This window comes from Dipodomys merriami, unplaced genomic scaffold (genome assembly GCF_024711535.1).
Source record: "Dipodomys merriami isolate MVZ:Mamm:240054 unplaced genomic scaffold, mDipMer1.0.p SCAF_7, whole genome shotgun sequence".
In the NCBI taxonomy this organism is placed as follows: domain Eukaryota; kingdom Metazoa; phylum Chordata; class Mammalia; order Rodentia; family Heteromyidae; genus Dipodomys; species Dipodomys merriami.
Genome location: NW_027206290.1, coordinates 47,349,698 through 47,377,039, shown reverse-complemented (window position 1 = coordinate 47,377,039; position 27,342 = coordinate 47,349,698). Strand labels below are relative to the sequence as shown.

Here is a 27,342-nt window from a genome sequence, read left to right as displayed (position 1 = left end):
GCTTAAGCAGGCAGAGCACTAGCCTTGAGCAAAAGGAGCTCAGGCCCAGGTCCAGAGTTCAAGCCCCAGGGCCAGCAAAAGAGGAGGAGGAGGAGGAGGAGGAGGAGGAGGAGGAGGAGGAGGAGGAGGAGGAGGAGGAGGAGGAGGAGGAGGAGGAGGAGGAGGAGGAGGAGGAGGAGGAGGAGGAGGAGGAGGAGGAGGAGGAGGAAAGAAAGAAAAGGGAAAAGGAGGGAAGGAAGCAAGCAAGCAAGGACCTGGTTCTGACTGGGCAGTGGGAAAGACTGGCTCTCAAGGCTTGTGTGACCGACAGTGCTCACTCCTAGCCACCTTCTCCATCAACCTCCTTGGTCCTCTCAGGTGCTTCCGGGTTTTGAGAGCCCCTCTCAGTCTTGCAAGGGTCCACATATGCTGCAGTTTAGAGGAGAAGAGTGCTTCTTTACTGGGGAAACTATGCTTGGAAATGAAATCTCAAGGCTGACAAATTATTTGTCCATTGCACAGTGAGAGTCACCTCCCTCCCATAGTGGGGACACTCCTCACTTCAGAAGCCACTGAAGAGGCAGGCTGTGCTCGGTGATCCAAGAGAATCACTGAAGTATAAATATGATCACTTACAAAATATCTTAAATGCCAGGCACTGGAGTTCACACCTGTATTTCTAGCAACTCAGAAGGCTGAGATCTGAGAATCACAATTCAAAGTAATGCCAGTCCAGGCAGGAAAATCCATGAGACTCATAGCTCCAACTAACTAGCCAAAAGCTGGAGTGATATTGTGGCTCAAGTGATAGAGTACCAACCCTGAGGACAAAAAAGCTGAAGGGCAGCATCCAGGTCCTGAGTTCAAGCCCCAGTGCCATCACACACAAAAACAATGTCTCAACCCAGAAACACAGCAAATCAAAGAAAGGTTGGACAAATGGGATTGCATGAAGTTGCAGAGCTTCTGCATGGCAAAGAACATAGCTAGCAAGATCAATAGAAAGCCTACGGATTGGGAAAAGATCTTCACTAGCCATACAATGGACAAGGGTCTCATATCTAAAATATACTTGGAACTCAAAAAATTAAATCCCCCAACAACAAATCCTCAAAGAAACAACTGCCCAATAAATAAGTGGGCTAAAGACTTAAAGAGAAACTTCTCTGAAGAGGAAAGAAGGATGGCCAATAGACACATGAAGAAATGCTCAACCTCCCTAGCCATAAAAGAAATGCAAATCAAAACAACATTGAGATACCACCTCACTCCAGTTAGAATGGCTAAAATCAAGAACTCTAAAAACAACAAATGCTGGAGGGGATGTGGACAGAAGGGAATCTTACTGCATTGTTGGTGGGAGTGTAAACTTGTTCAACCACTTTGGAAAGCAGTATGGAGGTTCCTCAAAAGACTCCACATAGAGCTCCCCTATGACCCAACAATCCCACTTTTGGGCATTTACCCAAATGCTTACAAACAAGACCACACTAAAGCCACCAGCATGACTATGTTTATTGCAGCACTATTTACTATAGCTAAGATCTGGAACCAACCCAGATGCCCCTCAGTAGATGAATGGATCAAGAAAATGTGGTATATATACACAATGGAATTCTATGCCTCCATCAGAAAGAATGAGATTGTCCCATTTGTTAGGAAATGGAAAGGCTTGGAAAAAATTATATTAAGTGAAGTAAGCCAGGCCCAAAGAAACATAGGTCCCATGGTTTCCCTTATTTGCAATATCTAGTATATGTATGAGTCAAGCAGAAAAGGTCAGATAAGGTGATGTTAGGGAAATGAACCCTAAGATATGTATTCAAATTTCTTTTTCTTTCATGTGACTGTTTCTAACTAATTTATAAGATTATTTCTTTGTTGCTTTGTATGTCCCTCCCCCACAGTATAACCCCTGCTTTCACTATATTTGATGTCGGTATAATTTGTGAAGGGGAAGGGGAAAAACAAATCATTTAAATGGGGATACACCTTATTGCAACAATAAGATATACAAGTCGTTATGTTGAAAACGAACTCTACAACTTTGGTGTGTGGTGGGGGGTGGGAGCACAGAGGATTGGGTGGGGGGCCAAGGAGAGGCTGGTAAGGGATGGGAAGGGGAAACAAAGGAGGAGGCTACAATGTTTGATAAGAAATGTACTCATTATCTTGCCCATGTAATTGTAACCCCTCTGTACAGTATTTTCACAATAAAAAATAAATAAAAATAAAAAAAGAAATGTACTCACTATCTTGCCCATGTAATTGTAACCCCTCTGTACAGTATTTTCACAATAAAAATAAAAAACAATGTCTCAAATTTCCTTGACATTTGCCTTGAGGATATGAGGCTAATTCTCTTCCATTTGAAAATAAACTGCTAGCTGGCACAAGCCACACAAGTTTGTAATCCTAGCTATTCAGGAGGCTGAGATCTGAGGATCCAGGTTTGAAGCTAACCTGGGGCAAGAAAAACTGTGAGACTCATTTCTAGTTAAGCACAAAAAAAATCCAGATATGGAGTTATGGCTCAAGTGGTAGGGCCTCAGCTTTGAGCAAAAATGTTTAGAGATAGCACCCAGGCCCTGAATTCAAGCCCCAGGACCAGCACAAAAGAAGAAAAAGAAAAGAGAAAGTAAGCTGCACATGAGCTTCACTTCTAGCAAAGGGAATAGGGTCGAATTGATGCTACGTGAATTCCAAGAGTGGGTCATCGAGTATGTAGTCTCCACTGCCTCTGGTTATCTGGGTTTGCTGGCTCTGGGGGAAGCCAGCTGCTTTGTCAAGAGGCACAGAAGCACAAAAGCCCTTACACACAGGATGTGTGTTGGGCTGGAAGTTGGTCCTGAAAGTAAATCCTCAGCCATAGCCCAGCAAGACCTAACCACCAGATGACCCCTTGATGATGACCTAATGAATGACCCTCACCCAGAACTACCCAACTCAGCCTCTCCTCAATTTCTGACCCATAGGAATCATTAAAGAACATAAATGTTGGTGGTTTTAAGCCACACTATTATAGGATACAGTCATTTGTTCCATAGCAGTAGTGAACTAATTCAATAGATGAGCCTAACTTGCTCTCACCTTATAAAGATAAACCACCTTTATGATGAGAAGAGAATCGGGAGGGGCTGGGTAGAGACTATGAGAATGAAAAAGAGGAAGGACAGTGGAAAGAAGGGGAGGAGCAGAGAATGGAATGGCAGAAAGGCAGCCCTTTCTGATCACTCTAGCCTCTGTTTTTCTCTTCCTTCTCTCTATTTCTGTCCCCCCTCATCAATACACTCTCACTTGTTCTCACCTTTCTTAATGTGGTCTCCTCTTTTAGACAGCTGTCTTCTTAAGACAGAGATAAATGTTCACATTTCTTTTAACATTACTCCTGACACCTGGCCCGAGGTCCTGAAAAAAGGTGAACCAAGATCAATCAAACTGGCAGGTAAATTATAACCCAATAGCAGAAGGAACCTTCTAGTAGAGTTGTTGGTGGACACGAAGTTTCAGAACTTTATTAAAACAACGCTTGACGTACTGTATTTGCAACACAGGTTCTTGGAGATGGAAGTAAAGTGTTACTGTCCCTCCCGTGACCCCACTAAACCATACCTCCCTAATTCATGTCTTTCAGTAGTCCCCCATCACACTATCTCTCAGCTTAGCCATGTGACTCTCCCTAGTCAATGAGACTCTAGGAAGCACAAAGCAAGGGGAAGGTTGGTATGCACTTGCACACTGAGGCTTGTCCTCTGAGAATACTCCTTGGGGCCCAGCTATCACATGTTAAGCAAGTTCAGTAGTCATATGGAAAGGCCCCCACAGAAGAGCAAAAGGCCACCAGCCAACAACCTCAGGAAAGTTCCCCTTCAGAGAGGAGCACCCATTCTCAACCTCCTGAGAGACTTATGGGATGGTTTTGGGTGTTTTTTTTTTTTTTTGAATGATGGCATTTTGCCGAAGTAACCTCCCAGGACTCCAGCTGATACTACACAAAAGCAAGAGAGCCTATCTGGTCAGCCCACAGAGAGAATAAATTGTAGTTGTGGTTAACCACTAACTAGCAGGATGGTAAATTACAAAGTAACAGATCCCTGATACAAAGTTCAATCACCAGGAGCTGGGAAGGTGGCTCAGTGTTAGAGTACTTGCCTTGCATGCATGAGGCCCTGGGTTTGATTCTTCAGCACCACATTAGCAGAAGACAAAAAACAGGAAGTGGTGCTGTGGCTCAAGTGGTAGAGCGCTAGACTTGAGCTGAAGAGCTGAGGGACAGTGTCCAGGCCCAGAGTTCAGACCCCATGACTGACAAAAGAAATAATAAATAAATAAAATTTTTAAAAAGTTCACTACCGAATCTTGAGTAGGACCATTGCACAGCTCATGCAACTTGCTCAACTGAGACTGAGTTCTTCCCACCTCCCCAAACAGGAAAAATGTGACACACACCAAAGTCTTGGCTTGCTTTTGTTTTCCTTTGTTTCTGTCTCTAATCTTCTCTATTTTTGCTTCAGTTTACTTGTATTTTTCCACATTTCTTGCTAAGACCAGTGACCCCTTCTAATGTACCTTCAAATATCTATCAAAGCAAAAGGCAGTGCTGATCCCCATCTAGCTCATTTTCTTTTCCGGATTGTTTTGTTTTGTTTAGTTTTTAGTTTTTGGTACCTTTTATATTGTAAAAATACTGTGCAGCAGGGTTACAGTTACATGACCAAGGTAATGAGTACATTTCCTATCCAACATTGTTGCCTCCTCCTTTCTTTTTCCCTCCTACCTCCACAAGTAATCCTCCCCTCCCCCCCCCAAAGCTGTAAAGTTTGTTTTCAACATAGTGTCTTGTACATCTCATTGTTACAATGGGGCAACTTGTATCCATATTTAATCATTTTGTTTTTTCCCTTCCCCTCCTCAAATTAAAGAAGTATATATACAAGATGCAGGGTACTGACATCAAATACAGTGAAAACAGGGGTTTTACTGTGGGGAAGGAACATACTAAAGGAACAAAAAAAAATTACATGGTACATTATAAATACGTTAGGAACAATAGCAAGAAAGAAAAAAAATATTTGTGCTCCTATCTTGGGGTCCACTTCACTTAGCATCAGGTTATATGGTCATATGTACATAATTTGACCTCTTCTGCTTATCCTAGATATATACTAGTTATTGCAGATAAGGGAAAGGGGACCTATGTTTCTTTGAGTCTGGCTTAGTTCACTTAATATACTTTTTTTCCAAGTCTTTCCATTTCCTAATAAATGGAGCAATGTCATTCTTTCTGATGGAGGTCTTCAAGTCTATTCTTCTGCCAGTACCAAGCTGTTTTAATTACTATGGCTTTGTAGTAGAGTTTGAAATTTGATATTGATATTCCTCCAGCACTGCTCTTTCTGTTAAGGATGATTTTTGTTATTCGGGGTCTTTTCTTTTCCAGGTTTGAGTTCTGGACACAGGGCACACCATCAAGATCTGGAGAAGATCATTCTTAGGGCCTTGGTTTCCTCATCTTCAGGGCAAAAATCAGAGTTCCTCACAGCACTCCTGAGAGAACCCAGTGAGAAAGGCACAACCCCCACACCCAGAACTGAGCTTAGCCTTCCTGAGAAGTATCTCTCCTGTTTCTCCTTTGCTTCTGAAGTTCGTTTTCTTGTGTTCTGGTGTAGATATTCTTGTATCCACAAGACCTAGGTCAGCTGATCCATTCCTCCCTGGAACCAGGAAACAAGGAAGTATCACAACCCATAAAATTCTTATGACAAATGAGTTATTGAGACCATTCTGGACTTACTATCCTTTGAGAGAAAATAAGTATGCCCATTTTCTATAATTCCAGACTACAAATAAATAGAATCCTTCATTCAATCAAAAGATATAAGGTATTTTGCAACAAAACAATAATGAAAAAGAGGAAAGAGATTCAACTACTAAGAAATGGATCCCTAACAACCTGCATTATAAATATATATGTATATTTATATCTCAGCAGGCCCTGCCGAGTTACAGATGAGCTAATTAAAATGTTTGTGTTTTTAGCAATGATGTTTATTGAAATCATTTTATAACCATCAAACAGAGGTTTGTTTTCAACTGTAATGCAATGTTACCTGGAATACTCTGACCTAAATCTAAAAATAGATTGCCTCCTCCCATCGGTGACTTTATCACAACATGTGGAAAGTTTTGGTGAGCTATTAAGGCCCTAAGGCTCTTCTTATATTGTATTGTTTTTCCACCTGGTTAGATGGCAACTAAACTCACTGGTGCAGTAGGAGCCTGTGGATGGATGGGAAGATCAATTAACCCTCTGGGAAAGATGAGTCCTAGATAGATGCTCCTGACTACTAAGCACTATAAGTAGCATGATGGAGACCTAAATGGATAATGGTTCTGTCTTAGCTCAGGCCATCACTCTACTCTTTCTCCTTCTATCGGGTGTTGGAAAGGAGGATATGATTACCAAAAACATAACAAAACAAAGCAAAAAAACACTAAGAAATTTTCGTGGGGACTGAAGGTGTGGTTCAAATGATAGAACACTTGCTTAGCAATCACAGGGTCCTGAATTTAGGCCCCTTAAAGGGGGAGAAGGAGCAAGAGGAAGAGGAGGAAAGGAGAAGAAGAAGGAGGGAGGAGGAGGAGGAGGAGGAGGAGGAGGAGGAGGAGGAGGAGGAGGAGGAGGAGGAGGAGGAGGAGGAGGAGGAAAGGAGAAGAAGGAGGAGGGAGAGGAAGAGGATGGGAGGAGGGGAGGATGGGAGGAGGAGGAGTAAGAAAAAGGAGGAGGAGAAGGAGGAGGAGGAAGAAGAGGAGGAAGATGAGGAGGAAGAGGAAGAGGAAGGGGAGGGGAGGATGGGAGGAGGAGGAAGAGGAAGGGGAAGGGGGAGGAGGAAGAGGGGATAGAGGGAGGGGAGGAGGAGGAGAAGAAGTTGAAAAAAATTGATGTTGCTACTGAGTACTAATGGCTCACACTTGTAATCCTACCTTCTGGAGAGAGGCTGAAATCTGAGGATCATGATTCAAAGCTTGCCCATCAGGAAAATCTTTGAGATGCTCACCTACAATCAACCACCAAAAATCTGGAAGTAGAGCTGTGGCACAAATGGTAGAGCATTATTAGCCTTGAGCAAAAAATAAAACAAAATAAAATAAAGCTCAGGGACAGCACCCAGGTCTCAGTTCAATCTCCAGAATAAAGTCCCCCACAAAAGAGAGAGACAGAGAGACAGAGACAGAAACACACACACACACACACACACACACACAGAGAGAGAGAGAGAGAGAGAGAGAGAGAGAGAGAGAGAGAGAGAGAGAGAGAGAGAGAGAGAGAGAGAGAGAGAGAGAGAGAGAGAGACTGGGCATAACAGTTCAAAGATAATCCCAGGCAGTTAAATCTGTGAGACTTTTATCTCCAATTAACCACCAAAAAGCCATGATTCAAGCTATGATTCAAGTAGTAGAGTGTCAACCTTGAGTGAAAAAACAATCCGCAATGTATGTACACAGACACACAGACACACACACACACACACACACACACACACACACACACACACACACACACACCAGTTGATGTTGTTATACATTAATTCAAAAAATAAAAATTTTATAGAGCAAAAACTGAATAGCAGTATGTTCAACAAATGATAATTCTGGCTCCCAATTTTATCTTGAATTGATCCATTGGCCTCTCTGTCCACTGAAGCTGCACCTTTCTCTTGGGCTTCTGTGAGAGCCTCCTAAAAGCATTTCTACCTCCATTCTTTCCCCCTTCCTCCATCCTCCACACTATAACAATAGGATTCATGTCACTTCTTCAAACTTTCAAAAGATTTCCAAGTGCCAGCACAGCATTATGCGAGGGCATAATGCTTCCATTCTGCCTTCCAATCACATCTATGCACAGTACTGCTGAACTCACTTCCTTTATTTCTGGTCACAAGGCCCTTACACATGCTATTTCCTCCACTGGAAGTGCACTTCCTCTCCCTCCTTCTCTTTCCCCGGGTAACTCCTTTTCATCCTTTGTGTCTAAACTGCAATGACGTATTTCCCTTGACCAGCTGCCTAAATTAACTTATCCAGTATCAATTTCTCTTGATCAGCACTTACTCCAGCCTGCAATCAGGCTATGTATTTAGTGGCTACTTTTGCCCACCTTTGCTGTAATCTTCAAACTATGTGAGAATATGCATCAGTTGTATAATGCAGCCAGCCCACCATAGCTCATTGCCTATATCTCTTCCTAATTCTGCATTCAGTAAAGTCAGTAGTTTGACATTGGCCACAATGGCAGTATTTACACCAAGGAAATGGGCCAATGCTACAAATGCAAGCTTCTCTGTTTGGAAATCTTGTTTACTAGCACACTACTATTTATTCTCTACTGTATTTCCTCATATTTGATTGGCACCTGAAACATAGACCTTTCTCAGCAAGCATAAAGTAAGTAAGTGACAATTCTTGCTATTAATACTGGTTCCTCATAATAACACTTTGATGAGTCGAGAAGGCAGGATTCCAATCTTTTATGGAATCCAGTTCACAAAGATGGAAATTAGTTAATTATGCTGATTTTCCATTCTTCCATAAAAAGGACCTGCTGAGCTATGCCTAAAAGCCAGAGAACAAGACAAGAAGTAGAAAGCACACTAGGTATTTCAAATTAAATCATATTTCACATATTAAGTTCTGGGCACCTAACCAAACATGGAGACAAACACATGCAACCACACCACTGAGTTCAATTATGTAAGACTGACCAGTGGCCTAAGGCTCTGGAAGCTGTGGCTGGAATTCCTACCACTCCTGCCTCACGTGCCTTGAGATGCCTGTGGAGCCTATGATCAGACTCTGGCATACTGAGTCCAGCTGCAACTGATGCTTCTAAGCATGTACATTTTTACATCTTTGTTTACTGGAAGCAACAGATGCAGGAAAATGGAGTCTGAATCACTTCTCCCTTTGGTATGAGTGTATCTAATTGGTAGGGTCTGGTTCATGCATACCACTCTTTTGGCACTCAGCAACCAAACTTGCCTCCCTGTACATACATTTCCAAGTACCAATAGCAAATGATGATGACTGTGAATAAACATGCCTTCCCTTCACCTGTCTTTGAAAGAGGAGAGCCTATATTCCACCAGAGGAGTGGTGTAGTAGCTTCCTAAATAACATTTCCTCCATATTCTGGTTATGCCTTATTCTCGCCTTGGTACCCTATAATCTAAGGGTTAAATTGTGTAGTTAAGCAAGTTACCAGTGGCTAACACCTATAAGCTTAGCTACTCAGGAGACTGAGACGTGAAGATCCAGGTTGAAAGCCAACCCAGGCAGATAAATCCTAGAGACTCTTATTCCCAATTACCCAGCAAAAAAGTCAGAAGTGGAGGTGTGGCTATAAAGTAGTAGAAGGCCAGCCTTGACAGGATCAAAAGCCAAGCAAGAACACAAAATCCTTTGGGCCTGCCTTACTTCACTTAATATAATTTTCCCCAAGTTTTTTCATTTCCTAACAAATGGGGCAATGTCATTCTTTCTTGATCCATTCATCTACTGAGGGGCATCTGGGATGGTTCCATATCTTAGCTATGGTAAATAAGGCTGCAATAAATATAGTTGTGCTGGTAGCCTTAAGATGGCTTGTTTGTGATCATTTGAGTAAATGCCCAAAAGTGGGATTGCTGGGTCATAGGGGAGCTCTATGTGGAGTCTTTTGAAGAACCTCCATACTGCTTTCCAAAGTGGTTGAACAAGTTTATGCTCCCCCCAACAATGCAGTAGGGTTCCCTTCTAGCCACATCACCTCCAGCATCTGTTGTTATTAGATTTCTTAATTATAGCCATTCTAACTGGGGTGGGGTGGCATCTCAATGTTGTTTTGATTTGCATTTGTTTTATTGCTAGAAAGGTTGAGCATTTCTTCATGTGTCTATTGGCCATCCTCTTTCCTCTTCAGAGAAGTTTCTCTTTAAGTCTTTAGCCCACTTATTTATTGGGCAGTTGTTTCTTTGAGGATTTGTTGTTGGGGGATTTAATTTTTTGAGTTCCTGCTATACTTTAGATATGAGACCCTTGTCCGTTGTATGGCTAGTGAAGATCTTCTCCCCTGGTTTCTCTTATTTGCAATAACTAGTATATGTCTGGGACAAGCAGAAAAACTTGTATATGATGGTGTTAAGCGAAATGAACCCCAAGATAGGTACATAAGTTTTTTTTTTCTTCCTTGCTGTTGTTTTTAACATATTTATAAGGTACCATGTTATTTTTTGTTGCTTTGTATGTCCCTCCCCCACAGTATAACCCCTGTTTTCACTGTATTTGATGTTGGTATAATTTGGGGAGGGGAAGGGTAAAAACAAAATATTTAAATAGAGATACAGATTGACCCATTGCAACAATGATATACAAGATGCTATGTCAAAAAATGAGCTTTACAATTTAGGCAGCATGGGGGGGAGGGTAAGTTGAGGAGGTGGAGGTGGAAGGGAAGGGATGGTAGGGGAAAAACAAAGGAGGAGGCAACAATGCTGGATAAGAAATATCCTCATTACCTTGCTCATGTCACTGTAACCCCTCTGTACAGTATTTTTCACAATAAAAACTTATTTAAAAAATAAATAAAAGACAATTTTTAAATACTAAAATTATTATTTTAAAAAGTAAGGGAAGGGTTGAGTTGGGAGGGGTGGGTGAGGAGATTGGTCAAGATGCATTGTATTCATAAACTGCTTTGTTAATTAGCAACTCCTTTGTACAAGTACTTAAAGAGAATATAAAAAGATTATTATGTCCAAACAAAAAAGAGAACACAAAAACCTCTGCATTCACACACAAACATATACACACATACATACACACACACAAATATTTTGTAGTTAACCACCAACAAGCTATCTTAAAACAGTAAAGGAAAGAAAAGGGTTAAAATGTAAATTAATTAAACTGTAAAATAACAAGTAATACTGACAAATATATAAGTAATACAACATAAAAATGCAGGACGTTGCTATAATTCTTGTTTCTACAACTGATCATGAGACCAGAAAGTAATTTCTTTTTTGCAACGTGATCTCACTATGTAGTCTGGGCTGGACTTGAACTCATATTCCCCCTTCTTCAGTGTCTTCTTCCTTATACTACCTATTTCATGTCCTCCTAACTCTCATTCAGAACCTGTTACTATAATAAGATGGTGATCTCTCTCACTCTCTCATTCTCTCTCATTCTCTCTGTCTCTATCTGTGTCTCTCTGTCTCTCTGTCTCTCTGTGTCTCTGTCTCTCTCTCTGTATCTCTGTCTCTGTCCCTGTCTCTCTCTCTCTCTCTCTCTCTCTCTCTCTCTCTCTCTCATACACACACACACACACACATACACACACACACACACAAATAGGTCTGGATATGACTCAAGTGGTAGAGCACATGCCTGGCATGAATGAAGCCCTGATTCAAAGACCAGTACTTCCAAAACTAACATCCAAAAACAGTGCCAAAAGAAAAGAAAAGAGAAAATACATAGAGCTCTAATTTTTTCATATCCATACATTTTTTTATTCTTTTCCCTTTCAGCCCCCATAGGATGTCTTAGGCCATAGATATTCTCTGTCTTGTTCCCATTACCTATCAGCAGTGCTATTTCTCCTGGATAAAGTAGGTCACTCTGGCTCCCTAGCTGCTCAGTCATTGAAAGGACGAACACAGCAAACCCTGGTTGTCCAGGCCAGACATGTGGAGATGAAGGACAAGGTCAAGGACACCTCGAAACAGGTTTCTGTGCCCACATACCTCCTCACAACTCCTTTCACAATACCTGAAATTTCACTACTAGGAAACAGCTTCTGATTTTCAAAATCCCTTCATGCAACGGCTGTCCAACCCAGAAATAGCTTCTAAAAAGTTGTTTTGTTTCCATGGGAATTTGTGCCCCCTAAAAATTAAAACTGAAAAATGAGCAAGTCAAAAGCTCAAGCAATGACTATATACTGTTAAACAGAGAAGCAGAGAGGTACAGCTATGTGCCCCAAGGGGAAGATGCCCATGAGTAAAAACAATAGATGTCAAGAGTCTGTGAGGGCAAAAGAGAAATCCTCCTCTTATTTCCCTGGAGAAAGCAGCTCAGCAGCCTGGAATTAAAGGTGACAAGCCCAAGTGTCAGATGGCAGCTCAGCTTTGTTCGAGGATCCAGTAGGACTAAGGGATTTACACAGAGTGGCAGTTTGTGGACAGTGGCTGGGACAAAATGCCAGCTAGAGCTCTGGCACACTCTAGGGAGAAACTTGTAGCTGGAAATGAACATCAATAATGACCACGATCTGAGGTTACAATGAGCTGGTTCCTCTGTAAGCCTTTCTTGTTTGAAAAGCTCAGCACTTATCCAGAGTCTGATCAGAAACTCCTATTCCATTGACCCAAGACACTTTCTGAATGAGTCCTGAGAACCTGGGAAGTGTAGTTCCTGATTAAGACCTGTTAAATCACAGACATCTCTCAGTACAGGAAAGGTGACAGTTCTGGTCAAGTGAACCATGCATCAGACACAGAACTTGCACCGAGAGCTCACTTAGGCCCTGGCCCAACTGTTATAGAACTCTTCTGCTTGTCATGACCAGAGAAATCTTCAAGTTCTTACAAAGACTTGCTCCTCAGTGACCCCAGTTGACCCCGATTCCACTCCCTGAGTCATCTCTCTATCTCTATGACATCATATTAGTGACCTTACTCAAACCATAGAGTCAAAAATGCAGTAGAGGATTTCCGCTTGCTGACAAGCACTGTCTGTCCTACATGACCACAGCTCTGTTGTACTGAAGCATCTCCTCTTCCTAGCTCCTTCTTTCAAAGCACATTCAACTCTTCTCTCTTCTAGAAAGGCAAAGCTGACCTTTACAAAACACAGAAGAGGAGGAGATTCATACCCAAATCTGCTTTGCTTCTCACTTTGACAAAGTCAATATGAGAAACAGTCCATAGCAGGCAAATTAGGCCACTACTTAATGGCCTGGAATTCCAATTAAAGGAAGGAGCCATAACAGGCTTTATGAGGCTGCCTGACAGTGGGGAGGAGCATCTGACCTAATCTTGGATCCCAGAAAGGCCACCTTAAGAGGGAAAGCAATTGCCCATCAGATTGCCGTGGGTGAGAGGAAGCCATAAACTACAGGGAGACTGGGCTCGTTAAAATGGTAATACTCCTGTCTCCACCATGAAAGCACTCCCCTGACACCTCTGGAAATGAAATTTGGAACAATCAGAAAACCAAGCATTTCCTCCCCTCGCACAATCTAATTATTGTCATTTTATGTATTTGGTGCATAATGAAGCCCACTAAATCTGGACTCCTCGCTCAATGCCATGCTTCGTCACCAGCAGGAAAACAGAAGAACTGGGGTAGTCAAAAACTGTAAATCAGAGCAACTATACTAGCTAAATTCACCATCCCCCACACCCAACCCCATCATCTAACCCACATCCAAAGCCAGAACTGTGCAAGCCAGCCTTGACCCCTCTTCAAACCCATCACTCACTCGCCAGTGCTATGCTGAGTGCTGTGGTACAGCATGCATACTTCAATCCATTCTATCCAGAGATCTTACTAATATCTGCCCTGACTGAGCTCTCTAGAATTAGATTCAGAGAAAAGGAATTGCATGCAAAAGTTTTACTAGAAGAAACTCTCAAGGTAGAGAGTGAGGACTACAGATTGGACAGAGGGAGAACTGATGAATAATGCAACTGCCACTGAGCTCTAAGCTAACCCTACAGAAGCTCTGAAGCATATTTGCCCCTTCTATATTGCCTAAAGTTAAGCTTTACAGCTCCATAGTACCCAGCCCTTGGCTAGGGGCTGGACTCTCAGGAAAAAGCGTGAACTTGGACAAAGCAGTCTCCTGATGCTGAAGGAAAAGCTCAGGGAAGGACAGAGGGGAACCATCAAGAGAGGATACTCCTAGTACTGCATCAGCTGAGGGCAGTGCCCAGAGCCCCCTGCTGTATCCCCTGCCAAGCTCAGCAGTAGTCATTGTGAGGCATTAGATGTCTTGGCTCTTGTCTTTCTTCAGTGCGGTTCCCCCACCCCTCAACAGTGATGTTCTACTCTTGATACCTAAGTATCCCAAAAACCGAACTCTCCACTGGAATGACATGTTGATTCCTAGCTGGAAAGTATGGAAGACTTTAGATATATTCAGTCATGATATCAAAGGTCTCTGTAAGAACATTTTCCCTCTCTTCAATTTATTAATATTTGTTTTATCTGATCAAAACAACCTTTGTTTTTTTTATTGTCAAGGTGATGTACAGAGCGGTTACAGTTACATAAGTAAAGTAATAAGTACATTTCTTATAAAACTTGTTACTCCTCAAGATAATTTTAATGTGTCATTTGTCTACAACTATTACCCAACATTCAACAGAATTCTTTCCTTACAATGTCAAAAACCTAATCCTGCTGTCAACAATATGAGTTTAAAAAGAAGAAAGCATTGACTGAAAAATAAATGATGGGAAGGGGAAACAAAAGAGGAGGCAACAATGCTTGATAAGAAATGCACTCATTACCTTGCCCATTGTAATTGTAACCCTTCTGTATGATATTTTCACAATGAAAATAAATAAATAAATAAATAAATAAACTTGCAGTAAGTAGTTTACATTGTTTACATATTTTTATATTTATATATGTATATATATATATATATATTTCCTCAGACCCACGCAACAATTCATGTCTCACTGTGAACACGTCCCTTATAGGAAGATACATAGTTGACATCCTATGCCACATGCTAATGCAGTAACAAGATAAAAGACACATATTTTATGGTACAAATATCAAGTTAACTCAAAGGTCATAACATGAATATAGATCACAGTTAAGTACCACTGTAATCTAAGTTGACTGGATTTTCTACCCTAACACTAAGGACTAGCCTGAAATATTAGTCCCCACCTTGACAGTTACTAATAACTACTTGGAATTCAAGTCATGCTGACAAGTGGAGGTCCAGAGACAAACGGTGGGTAAGGGCTGCCTCGGAACGCTTTTCACATTGCTGCTCAAATAAAGGCTTCACAGTGTTTGAGTGGAGAAAAGTGGACAGTTGTGTCATCTCTGACGCGCAGTACAAGGAAGTCAAACTGAACATAATCTCTGATCTATGGCAGGATCCTTGTTGGGTTGAAAGTGGCCATGCTGCTTCCACTTGATCTGACATGTTGAAATATCTTTCTCTAATTTTTTGTTGGGACTTCCAGTTATATTTGAATATAGTCTTTATACATTTGCTGTGGGTTTCATGGTTGCTATACACATAAGACATTAAACCTTGGTTTTATAGGTACATATATTTTAAAATGAAATTATTGAAATCAACACTTAGGAGATTTATGACACTCTCGAAATGGAAATTACCCAAGTCATTTGTAATAATTCAAGAGGACATGAACAGTCTCTTGTAGACAGCCTTCACCACCCCTCAGGATCTGGTCCCGGCTCATCTGGCCAATCTGCTTTTCCCAACATGGTCTCCAGCAGATTAGAAGTGCCCCTTGGTGGGAAAGGGGGCTGCATTATTTGCATTATTGGCAAAGTAAGAAATTAGATAACAAAAGCTACAGTTAGATGGAAAATGGAATGAAGGAAATTCCAAAGGCCATCCTATATCTATCTGTGCTTCTGAAAAGTGAAGCCCAAAGATAAGGCTTATTGTGCTGAGCTCAGTTCTGGGTCTCTGTAGTAGCTTTTTACCCACAGGAGAGATAATTCTATGTGCTCTTCTGACTCTGTTTCTAGGAGAATAAAGAATTAGACCCAATAATAACCTATGGGTTGCATGTGTATCTGTGTGGTGCTTTGTTGATTTGACAGAAAGCATTGTGCATATTTATTGTGCCTAACTAATGTGCTTTCAAAACATATATACATTGTAGGATAGTGAAATCTAGCAGTTTACAAGTATGTTGCTTCATATACAGCAAGATTGGTGCAGTTTATGGTCATTTGACAGAAATGGGGATTGAACCCAGGCAGGACTTTGCACAGGCTAAGCAAGTACTCTACCATTACACCCTACACACACACACACACACACACACACACACACACACACACACACACACACACACACACAGAATACTTTTCATTTTTATATTTTGGGTTTTTCAAAGATAGGATCTAACCATTAACTTTGCCTAGGCTGGTCTCAAACCTGTAACCTCCTGCCTCTGGCTACCATGTAGCTGAGATTGCACGTGTACGTTATCACGTCTAGCTAATTTATTGTCTCCTACTCTTTCTCCTCCTCCTCCTCATCTTCCTTCTCATCCTCTCCTTGCCCTCCTCCTCTTCTTTCTCCTTCTTCTGCTCCTCCTCCTTCTCTCTTCTTTGCCAGTATCAAACAATGAACTCAGGGATCTAGCCCTTATTCCCATTCAACTTCTTACAGCTGGTACTCTGCCACTTGATCCACACCTCCAATTCAGCTCTTTTTGCTGATTAATTGGGGATGCAGTTTCACTGACTTCTTTAACAGGACTGGTTTCAAACTGCAGTCCTCCAAGTCTTAGCTTCGTAAATAACTAAAATTACAGGTGTGAGCCATCAGTGCCTAGCTAATTTATTGTATTCTTGAAAACTATAGAGTCAGGAGTTTTTAAACTGTTGAAAAAGAGACAATAGCCAATGCCTGTGAGAGGTACAGACTTGGAACAGGGATCTTTTATGGCTAAGACCCTGCAGGTACCATAGAGGAGAGCACTCGAGCTCACAGGAAGTCTGTTCAGACTCCAGGGAAACATGCTCATTGGGTATCAAAGCTGAGGAGTTTGTGCTTTGTCTGGTTTGAGGAGATAAGTTTACACTGTCCACATTTGTGAGAATCACCAAACAGACACTCTAAACTTACACACAAAAAAAACCTCCAAAATCCAGTGGTCTCATTATGTATCTTCAAAAGCAGAAGCAAAACTAATCCAGGGGATACTTCCACAGCCCCAACCTTATGGTGCTCTCCCAGTAACAACCGGATTTGATGAAGATATGCTTAAAGGAATATAAAATAGATGTGAAAAGCATCATAAACACAAGTATCACAAATATGGTGAGTAAACTTCCTAGTTTGTCCAAGTTTATACCTGCAACAGACCAATTAAAGTCGATTATGTTTAGAGTCCCTGTTCACTACCAAAGCTGCCTGTTCAGATGATAAATTACAGAAGCACATTAATTATGGTAGATAAATAGGAATGTGGTATATGTCAAAAGGAACAATCACAGAGAAAACTGAATAGTTTTGTCTTATAGCCTTAAAATACAAAAATAAAATCAATTACATGAGTTCAATCATGTGGAACATTTCCACATGCCCCTCTCAGTAAATTCTAGAATAACATTAAGAAATGGCAATGATTGCTCTGTGACAGTAGCTCATGTCTATAATCCTAGCTACTCAGGAGGCTGAGATCTGTAGTATTGCTGTTCAAGGCCAGCCCAGGCAGAAAAGTCTGCTAGACTCCATTTTCAAACTAACTAGAAAAAGAAGTCAGGCTAGACACATGGTTTAAGGGGTGGAACACCAACCAGAGCCCAATTCAGGGCCCTGAATTCAAATCCTAATATGACCAAAAACATTTTTAATAGCAAAAATGAATAAGGTTTAGAAATCTTTAACTCCCATTTCCTCCATGGGGAACAGGAAATGCTTCTATTTCTCCCTATTTTAACCCTGTTCTAGTAAAATCAACCCTTGCTAAAATTTAAAAATATATAATGTTTAAACAATGTAACTGACAGACTTGATATCATAAACATGTTGCATTATCTTTGTCAATTATGTGTGTATATAAACATTTGCATATATTTAAATATACATATACTTTATATATTAAAAAATATATATACAGTTATGATACCAAGTTTGTATAAATATATATAAAACATCTTGAATCTATAACCATTTATGCCAAATAGAGGCTAGATATCTATTTGAAATACACATGAAACATTAATAAAACATTAATAAAAATTAAGCATAAGCATAGCTATATACAAATATATTGTATGTTTTGCTATCAAGCAAACCAAGACATCCCTATCTTTACAAATAATTTCTGACAGCAATGTAGTAAGTAAAATTAGAAAGGATAAACCAAAGACATAAAAAATGAACTTTTAGAAACTGAAGTCATAAGTGGAAAAGGAGGAATGAAGGGTGAAAGGCATGACAGGAGGAAACAGAGTGGATATGAAAGAGAAAGACGAATCTAACCAAACTACACTACATGTATGTATGAAAATGTCACCATGAAACTCCTTACTTTTGCAATTTAATATGTGCTAATGTTTCAAAAACTATTCTCGGCCTAAGCATTGTAGCACATGTCTGTTCTACCAGCACTGAGGAGGCTGAGGAAGGAGAATGGTGAGTATGATACCAGCCTAGCCTACATAGCAAAACCTTTTCTCAAGATGTAAAATAAAAATGCATGTATGGCTGGGTACCAAAGGCTCACACCTATAATCCTGGCTAAGTAAGAGGCCAAGATCTGAAGATCAAGGTTCAATCAAGCCTAGGAAGAAAAGTCTGTGATACTCTTATCCAAATTACTAGCAAAAAGCCAGAAGTGAAGGTCTATCTCAAGAAGGAGAGTACAAGCCATGAGCAAAAAAGCCAATGACAAACATGGGCCTTAAGTGTCCATGCCAGCACACAAAAGTATGGAAATATCACCATGAAACCTCTTTGTACAATTAATACATGATCTCTCCTTCCCTTTCTCCTTCTCTGCCATTTTTCTAAACTCCATTAGGGTCCATTTATAATCCAGAGGCTTCCTTCCCAGCCCTGCAAAGTTGGTCTAGCACCTTGTTTTACTGTTGGATGGTTTGCAGCCTTTACTGAAACAAGGAAGAGTTTTTGGTTTTGTTTTTGTTGTTTTTGATGCCAGTACTAGGGCTGGAAGCTGTCCTTAAGCTTTTTCTTTTGCTCAAGTGGTAGGGTACCACTTGAGCCACAGCTCCACTGCCAGATTTCTGGTGGTTAATTGGAGATAAGAGTCTCATGATCTTTACTACCTAGGCTGACTTTGAACTGCAGTCCTCAGATCTCAGCCTCCTGAGTAGCTAGGATTACAGGTGTGTCTGACTGAAGTGTCCTATTTTAACATCCTATTCACAGCAGCATGAATTCTACAAACCTGGATATAAACTAAGTAACAGAAGGCTGTCCTATATGATTAAATAACAGATAATTCCAGAAAGCTTGAGGTGCCTTTCTTTAATCCAAGAAGAGAATGCTGTTTTTATGAGGACATGAGGGCCTGTCACAAAGCGTCGGCACAGCGATGCCATCAGATTGTCTGGAAAGAGAAAATTTTACTAAAATGACTATGGGATGAGGAAACGAAGGGGGATATTTAAGCAGAAGGTAGTTTCCTGCTGGGCAGAGTAGAAGACAAATTCAGCATATAAGCAAATAGAGCTCAACATAGAAGCAGCACTTCTACCAACAAAAATGGCTTCTGATACTGCGCAGTACTGAGTAAAAGGGGATTTATAGCTGCATTTGGAGTGTGAGGATGCAAAATAGGCTAGGAGAAGTATATTCACAATAGCCTCAAAGAAATGCATCTCAACAACAGATGTTCCTCTGTACAATAAATAAAATAAAACAAAGAAATGAAACTTTATACAACCTTTAACACACAACTTGCACACATTAGGATAAGCAAAACTCCTGCCTTTCCTGGAATATTCATCAGGCTGGAAATACCTTTATTAATATGGACTGTTCACAGTTCCTAAGAACCATTCCAGCTCTGGGTTCTGGAGAGAACACATTTCTTTCAGAGTTTTGCAACAGAAGTAAGGACATCTAACTTTATTTTCCCTACTTCTGACTGATTTCTTTTTGATCCACTGATGCTACAAGGAACTTTATGTTCAGTAAGAAAATATTTCTGTTTTCCCCATTTCATTGTGTTTCCAAGACTAGGTGAATGGTTTACTGAATTTGGTAGGGGGGCTGTTATGGTATGGACGGGAAGTATTTTTCCTGTAAAGCCTCATGTGTTGAAGGCTTGATCCCCAGTGGCTGCCATTGCTGGGAAGTGAATGAATTGTGTGTACAAGCTTGTCCCTGGTTGTTCCCTGTCTCTACTTCCTGGCATCCAGAGCAGCTCTGCTCTACCAGGCCCTCCACTATGCCCTCTCTGCTTTATTTCTCTGCTTCATTACAATACCAAATCCATGGAGCCTTTCTACCCTGTGCTGAGACCTCTGAAAACATAAGCCAAAATAAACTTCAGCCCTAGCTTTTTCAGCTATTTCAAAATACCTGACACACAAGAATTTTGTCAGGATGATGGGAAAACCAAATAAGGGCCTTCATTAAAAATGAACAGCCTGGGGCTGGAAAGGTGGCTCAGGGGTAGAGTGCTTGCTTTGCATGCATGAGGCCCTGGGTTTGATTCCTCAGAACCACATAGACAGAAAAAGCCGGAAGTGGTGCTATGGCTCAAGTGGTAGAGCGCTAGCCTTGAGCTGAAGAGCTGAGGGATAGTGTACAGACCCAGAGTTCAGGCCCCACTATTGACCAAAAAAAAGAAAAAATGAATAGCCAAAGCTAGGCATTGGTGGCTCACACCTGTAATGCTAGATACTCAAGAAACTGAACATACAAAGCAACAAACATGCACTTCTCTAATTCAGGGGAAAAACAAAATGCTTAAATAAGGATACAGGTTGACCCATTGTAACAATGAGATGTACAAGACACTATGTTGACAATGAATTTTACAACTTCGATGGGGGTGCAGGGTGGGGGTGTGAAGGTGTGGAGGTTGGGGGAAGGGATGGTAGGGGAAAAACAAAGGAGGAGGCAACAATGCTCAATAGGAAATGTACTCATTACCTTGCTCATGTATCTGTAAACTCTCTGTACAGCATTTTTACAATAAAAAAGTAAAAAAAAAAAAAAACAGAAAAGAAATTAAAGAAACTGAGATCTGAGGATCACAGTTCAAAGCCAGCCCAGGCAAGAAAGCCCAAGAGACTGTTATCTCCAATAAACCACTAGGAAAACAGAAGTGGTGCTGTGGCTCAAGTGGTAGAGCACTAGCCTTGAGCTGAAGAGCTGAGGGATAGTGCCCAGGCTCAGAGTCCAAGCTCCACAACTGACCAAAAAAACAAAAAAAAATGACCAGCTGGTGGCTCACACCTGTAATCCTAGCTACTAAGGAGGCTAAGATCTGAGGATTGTGGCTTAAAGCCAGCCCAGGCAGGAAAGCCCATGAGTCTCTTATCTCTAGTAAATTACCCAAAAAGCCAGAAGTAGAGCTGTGGCTCAAGTTGTAGAGCACTAGCCTTGAGCAAACAAAGCTCAGGGACAAGGCCCAGGCCCTGAGTTCACATTGTGAGGGCGGGAGGGGGGTGGGGGGAGAATCAAACAAACAAGGAACCAGATACTTACAACCCTTCACTTTGTTAATGTGAAAATGAAAACTCAGGGCAAGTGATTTATCCAGGGATATAGCATATATGCTCGCAAAGCATTTTCTGGAAAGTCTGCCTTAAACAGACATCTATCTATCTCAACAAGAGCAAGAGCAAGAGCAAAAAAAGATGAGAATCTTGTACTAGCCCTGAAAATGTATACCAGAAGTCATGTCCCCTGACTGAGTCAGCTTCAGTTTTACCATGTGCCCTTTATGAGGGTCCTCGAATATTGAAATCATTGAATAAGTATAATTCAATATTAAAAATGTTGAATTACATTTATTCCTATGTGTGGTAGAAATGTTCAAATGTATACAGAAGAGGTCAAAGTCTTTTCCAGACTTAAGCCAATGCTCTTTCCTTTTCTGAAGTCCTCAGTTTATTTTCCTAAGCCCAATTCACATCCACACACCAAAACTTGCAACCTGAAATGGTTTCTCAAGCCTCTCCATCCTGCCTGGTGTACCTCCTGTGATACTTCCATTAGACAGTCCTACAGACTACCTCATCGTGTGACATTTCTTCCCCATTGCCCATTGAAACCACAAAGTCCTTAAGATCAAGATGTCTTCTTAGGCCTGAGAAAGTCATCTAGTGAATCAAGAGAGTGTGGAATGCTCAGGGGAGGTTATAACTCTTTGAAAATACCCTGCATAACATCTCACACAGGCAACCAAAATTTTTAGAACACACTTTCAATCAAGTGTATTCATGCACAGAGTTTAAGTCATTAAAACCAACGTGGTTGCAATTTCCTTAAGCATGCATTTCAATGAACTCTGGGACCATGGTGTAACTCCTTAGAATAGGATATAACTCCTCTTAGAATAAGTAAGTCCCTGCAAGGTCTTTAAAGGGTCAGCTTGAGTTGGACTCAGTTGAATTTTCTAAAATCAGCCTGTGACACTAGAATTTGTGTTCAAGTGATTTATTGAGGGTATATCCTCTGGAGAAATCTATAAAGGACTAAAAGAGTAAAATAAAGATGAGAGAGAACACCAAACAATATGAAACTTTTAAATGAGGTTCAAAAGCCTCCACTCAATCCCACAGGTAGCCTGCACCTTGGATCTGTAAGGCGAAAGAGCAGGATTCTGTAAATCCACTCCCACCCAATCCCAACCACTCACTCAGCGCTCTCTGCCATTCTGGCATGAGGGAGGAGGTATGATTGCCAGGCATTTGCCAGGCATCATCAGTGAGGTAGCGCTTCCATCTCCAGCAGTTCTCAGGAGCAGGTTGCTACTTTCTTTCAACCATTAGCCATGGCACACAGCAGCTGGAGCTGCAAAGCAAATTAGTAACTTGGAGCTGTGGAATCTAGAAGATAGCATGACCACTTGCTACCCTCCAAAGCCTGACTACACACACAGGAGCGGCCCAAACATTATCTCTCAGCTCCAGAGGTACATAGGGATGAATAAATGACCCGGCCATAGGATGACAAGGGCATGGGCCATAGCTCCCTTCCCCTCAAAAGAGATCCTTTATAAATATACTCATTATTCAGAAAGTCCATCATTTGAGATCACTGGGTCAAACAGATTTTCCTCTCTGCTTTTCTTTATATCCAAATAACTACACCTGACTCAGGTCATTCTAACCCTGGCATACCATCCTAATTGCTATGATAACACAAGGTGTGGGGGGTGGGGGAGGGTGTTGTTAGATGGAAAATTCAGCAACAAAGTAGGATGCATTTTGCCTTTCAGCAACTGCAAACGATTAGCTTGCATGGGAGGGCTGTGCTGAGGGATGATGTTTTGAGAGGATGCCTTGAATTGATACCTCAAAGGGCTTCTTTCGAAGGGATGATTTATACATCACAAGACAAAGAGGATTTATATTAAAGAAAATGGATTCCTTTTCTGAACTGTTTTGAGAAAGATGGATAGTTTCCTGTAAACTGCAGTTCCGTGTCTGTGAGCTGAGTGTTTGCAGAAAATTACAAAGGTAATGCCGCCTCTGGGGCCTGCCACTGTCCCTGCCACCGCCACATTGTAGAGGGGGATGTGGAGGGGGAGCAAAGAGGCCAGAGAAACAGATTCCTAACCAGACTTACCCCTACAACCAATTTTCCAGAAGAAAATCCATCTAGGCAAACTCCACATACATGGAAGTGATTAATCAAGAGGGACCTTTTTTTGCTTATGAAAGAGTCTAGTAATTGTTTTTGCAGCTGCTATTGTTTGCATATTTTCCCACCCACTTCCTCCTTTCAAAAGAGTGCTCGTGTCTACTAGAAATCTTATTAGAATCATTCTCCATATCTTAAAACAGCTCTAATGGACTCCCATATAATCTTTAGATCAACTTTTATATGCACATGTTAAAGAAAATACCAAAGTCTAAAACTTGGAAAAACGTGGGTATGATGGCAGCTCATTGCTTCTATGAGCCCTCAAATTCCTGACTAGAGGGTAACTAGAAGTTAGTAAGGAGAATAAATGTAATTACAGAATGAAAGAGAAAAAAGAGTATCTGGGAAATAAGAAAAATGTTAGAGGGCTGGGAAGGTGGCTCAGAGGTAAAGCACTTGCCTTGCAATGCATGAGGCCCTGGGTTCAATTCCTCAGCACCACATAAGCAAAAAGAAAAAAGCCGGAAGGGGCACTGTGGCTCAAGTGGTAGAGCGCTAGTCTTGAGCTGAAGAGCTAAGGAAAAGTGCCCAGGCCCAGAGTTCAGGCCCCACAACCGGACCCCAAAAAAAAAAAAAAAAAAGAAAAATGTTAGAAAGGCAATCTAGAAAAGTGTGGAGATTTTGAAAGCACCCATGGATTCAGCTTTCAGAAACAAAAAACCTCAGGCCCCTTCCTTAACAAGCCATCTGTAGAGCCTCCGTATCATTTAATCCTCCAGGCAACACTCCCCTAGAACAAGGGTGGTAAGGCGGAATGAGGGCCAGTCTGATTTGTAGTGTTTGCTGACTTTGGGGGATAAATACTTCCACTCTGGTTAATTATAAGTTGTTGATGTGATATCATCAAACAAGAAGTTGGGAATAGAGACATGATTAGCTTTCACCAACCAGAATAAACTGGCTCTACACTAAACACACAAAAGGCAGTGAGATGGGCTGAAAAAGGTGCAGAAAAACACCTCCCGCAGATCTATAAAATCACCAGAAGGATCTGTAGATCACCAGAAAGAGCTTTCAGCCCATGAAAGACATTAATTGTTTTTTACAGTTGCATCACTCTGGCAAAATTGGTTAACTACTTGTAGAAAACTAAAGCTAGATCCTTACATATCACCCTGCACCAGAATCAACTCCAAATGGATCAAAGACCTCGAAGTCCCAAAACAGACACTCTGAAAACATTACAGGATGGAATAGGAGAAACCCTAGGTCTCCTTGGCACAGGATGAAATTTTCTTAATAGAGACCCAGAAACACAACAAATCAAAGAAAGGTTGGACAAATGGGATTGCATGAAATTGCAGAGCTTCTGCATGGCAAAGGACATAGCTAGAAAGATCAATAGAAAGCCCACGGATTAGGAGAAGATCTTCACTAGCCATACAATGGACAAGGGTCTCCATATCTAAAATATACCTGGAACTCAAAAAATTAAATCCCCCAAAAACAAATCTTCAAAGAAACAACTGCCCAATAAATAAGTGGGCTAAAGACTTAAAGAGAAACTTCTCTGAAGAGGAAAGAAGGATGGCCAATAGACACATGAAGAAATGCTCAACCTCTCTAGCCATAAAAGAAATGCAAATCAAAACAACATTGAGACACCACCTCACCCAAGTTAGAATGGCTATAATCAAGAACTCTAATAACAACAGATGCTGGAGGGGATGTGGACAGAAGGGAATCTTACTGCATTGTTGGTGGGAGTGTAAACTTGTTCAACCACTTTGGAAAGCAGTATGGAGGTTCCTCAAAAGACTCCACATAGAGCTCCCTATGACCCAACAATCCCACTTTTGGGCATTTATCCAAAAAATCACAAACAAGACTATACTAAGGCTACCAGCACAACTATATTTATTGCAGCATTACTTACTATAGCTAAGATATGGAACCAATCCAGATGCACCTCAGTAGATGAACGGATCAAGAAAATGTGGTATATATACACAATGGAATTCTATGCCTCCATCAGAAGGAATGACATTGCCCCATGTGTTAGGAAATGGAAATACTTGGAAAAAATTATATTAAGTGAAGTAAGCCAGGCCCAAAGAAACATAGGTCCCATGGTTTCCCTTATTTGCAATAACTAGTATATGTCTGGGACAAGCAGAAAAAGTCAGATAAGTTGATGTTAGAGAAATGAACCCTAAGATATGTACTCAAATGTTTCTTCTTTCATGTGATTGTTTCTAACACATTTATAAGATTATTTCTTTGCTGCTTTGTATGTCCCTCCCCTACGGTATAACCCCTGCTTTCACTGTATTTGATGTCAGTATAATTTGTGGAGGGGAAGGGAAAAAAATCGTTTAACTAGGGGTACAGGTGGACCCATTGCAACAATGAGATGTACAAGTCGTTATGTCGAAAATGAACTTTACAATTTTGGTGGGGGGGGAGGATTGTGTAGAGGGGCGGGGGGAGGATGGGAAGGATGGGAAGGGGACACAAAGGAGGAGACTACAATGCTTGATAAGAAATGTATTCATTATCTTGCCCATGTAATTGTAACCCCTCTGTACAGTATTTTCACAATAAAAAAATAAAAATTTAAAAAAATAAATGTACTCATTATCTTGCCCATGTAATTGTAACCCCTCTGTACAGTATTTTCACAATAAAAAAAGTCACATCACTGCAAGACACTAAGCCCATCTTATTCCAACATAAAAAAAATGTTGTTGACTCCTGCATCTTGTATATATATCTATACATATACATATATGTAAGTACATATATGTGTGTACATGCATCTATACATATATATGTATATACACATGTACATATACACATATATGTACATATATACATACATACATAATTTGGGGAGGGGGAGGGGAATAACAAAACGTTGCAGCAAGCACAAAGGATGACTCATCACAACAATGAGACTCATAAGACAGATACTATGTTGGAAATGAACTTTACAGCTTCAGGGGAGAGGGGAAAAGTTGGGAAGGTGGAGGAGCGAAGGGATAGTAGGAGAAAAACAAAGGAGGGGGGTAACAATGCTATACAAGAAATGTACTCCTTACCTTGCTCATGTAACTATAACCTCTCTGTAGAGCACTTCTACAGTAAAAAAAATTTTTTTAAAAAGAAAGATATTCTTGAAAAAAAACTAGTTCTGTATCCCCAGGGTGCTTAGCAATGTTTTGCTTGTTCTTGTCATTTATTGATCATTACAGAATGTTTTATTCAGAATGCTTCATGAAGGCTAGTCACCAATATCCAGCCTTCCCACACGATTCCCTTCCAAAGTGATATGCAAAGCTAGACACTTAGATTTTTAAAAAGACAATAAATTCTAAACTCCAATGATGCCATCCCTTGTGTTAATTAGCTCTTCATTCTTGTGACAAAATACTTAAGATAAACAGCTTAAGAAAACGAAGAAAATAGCCAGATACCAGTGGCTCATGCTTGTAATCCTGGTTACACAGGAGGCTGAGACCTGGAGGATTTCATTTCAACACTAGCCTGAGCTAAAAGGTCTGTAAGATTCCCTCTCCAATTAAGCCAGGTACCAGCTGGTGTGTAAGGAGAGGGGATGGGGGAGTTATAGAGAAAAGCTGCTTACCTTGCGACAGAAAGTAGAGAGGTGAAGCCAGCATCTCATGATTCCCCCCGCCCAATGTCCTAACTTCCTTCCAACTAGCCACCACTACCTCCCAAGAGTGCCATCTGCTGGCCAAACCTTCAAATGGAGCTGTGGAGCCAAACCC

At 41.0% G+C, this 27,342-nt stretch overlaps 1 long non-coding RNA gene across 1 annotated transcript; it reads right to left on the bottom strand.

The window, feature by feature from the left end:
* Positions 1-5,562: 5,562 nt before the first annotated feature.
* On the bottom strand, positions 5,563-27,244 carry LOC138817174 (uncharacterized). The gene is made up of 3 exons (XR_011368772.1): positions 27,198-27,244; positions 6,964-7,070; positions 5,563-5,693 (listed from the first exon to the last, which is right to left on the bottom strand). It is a non-coding gene; the product is annotated as an uncharacterized lncRNA (long non-coding RNA).
* Between the last annotated feature and the right edge of the window lie 98 nt (positions 27,245-27,342).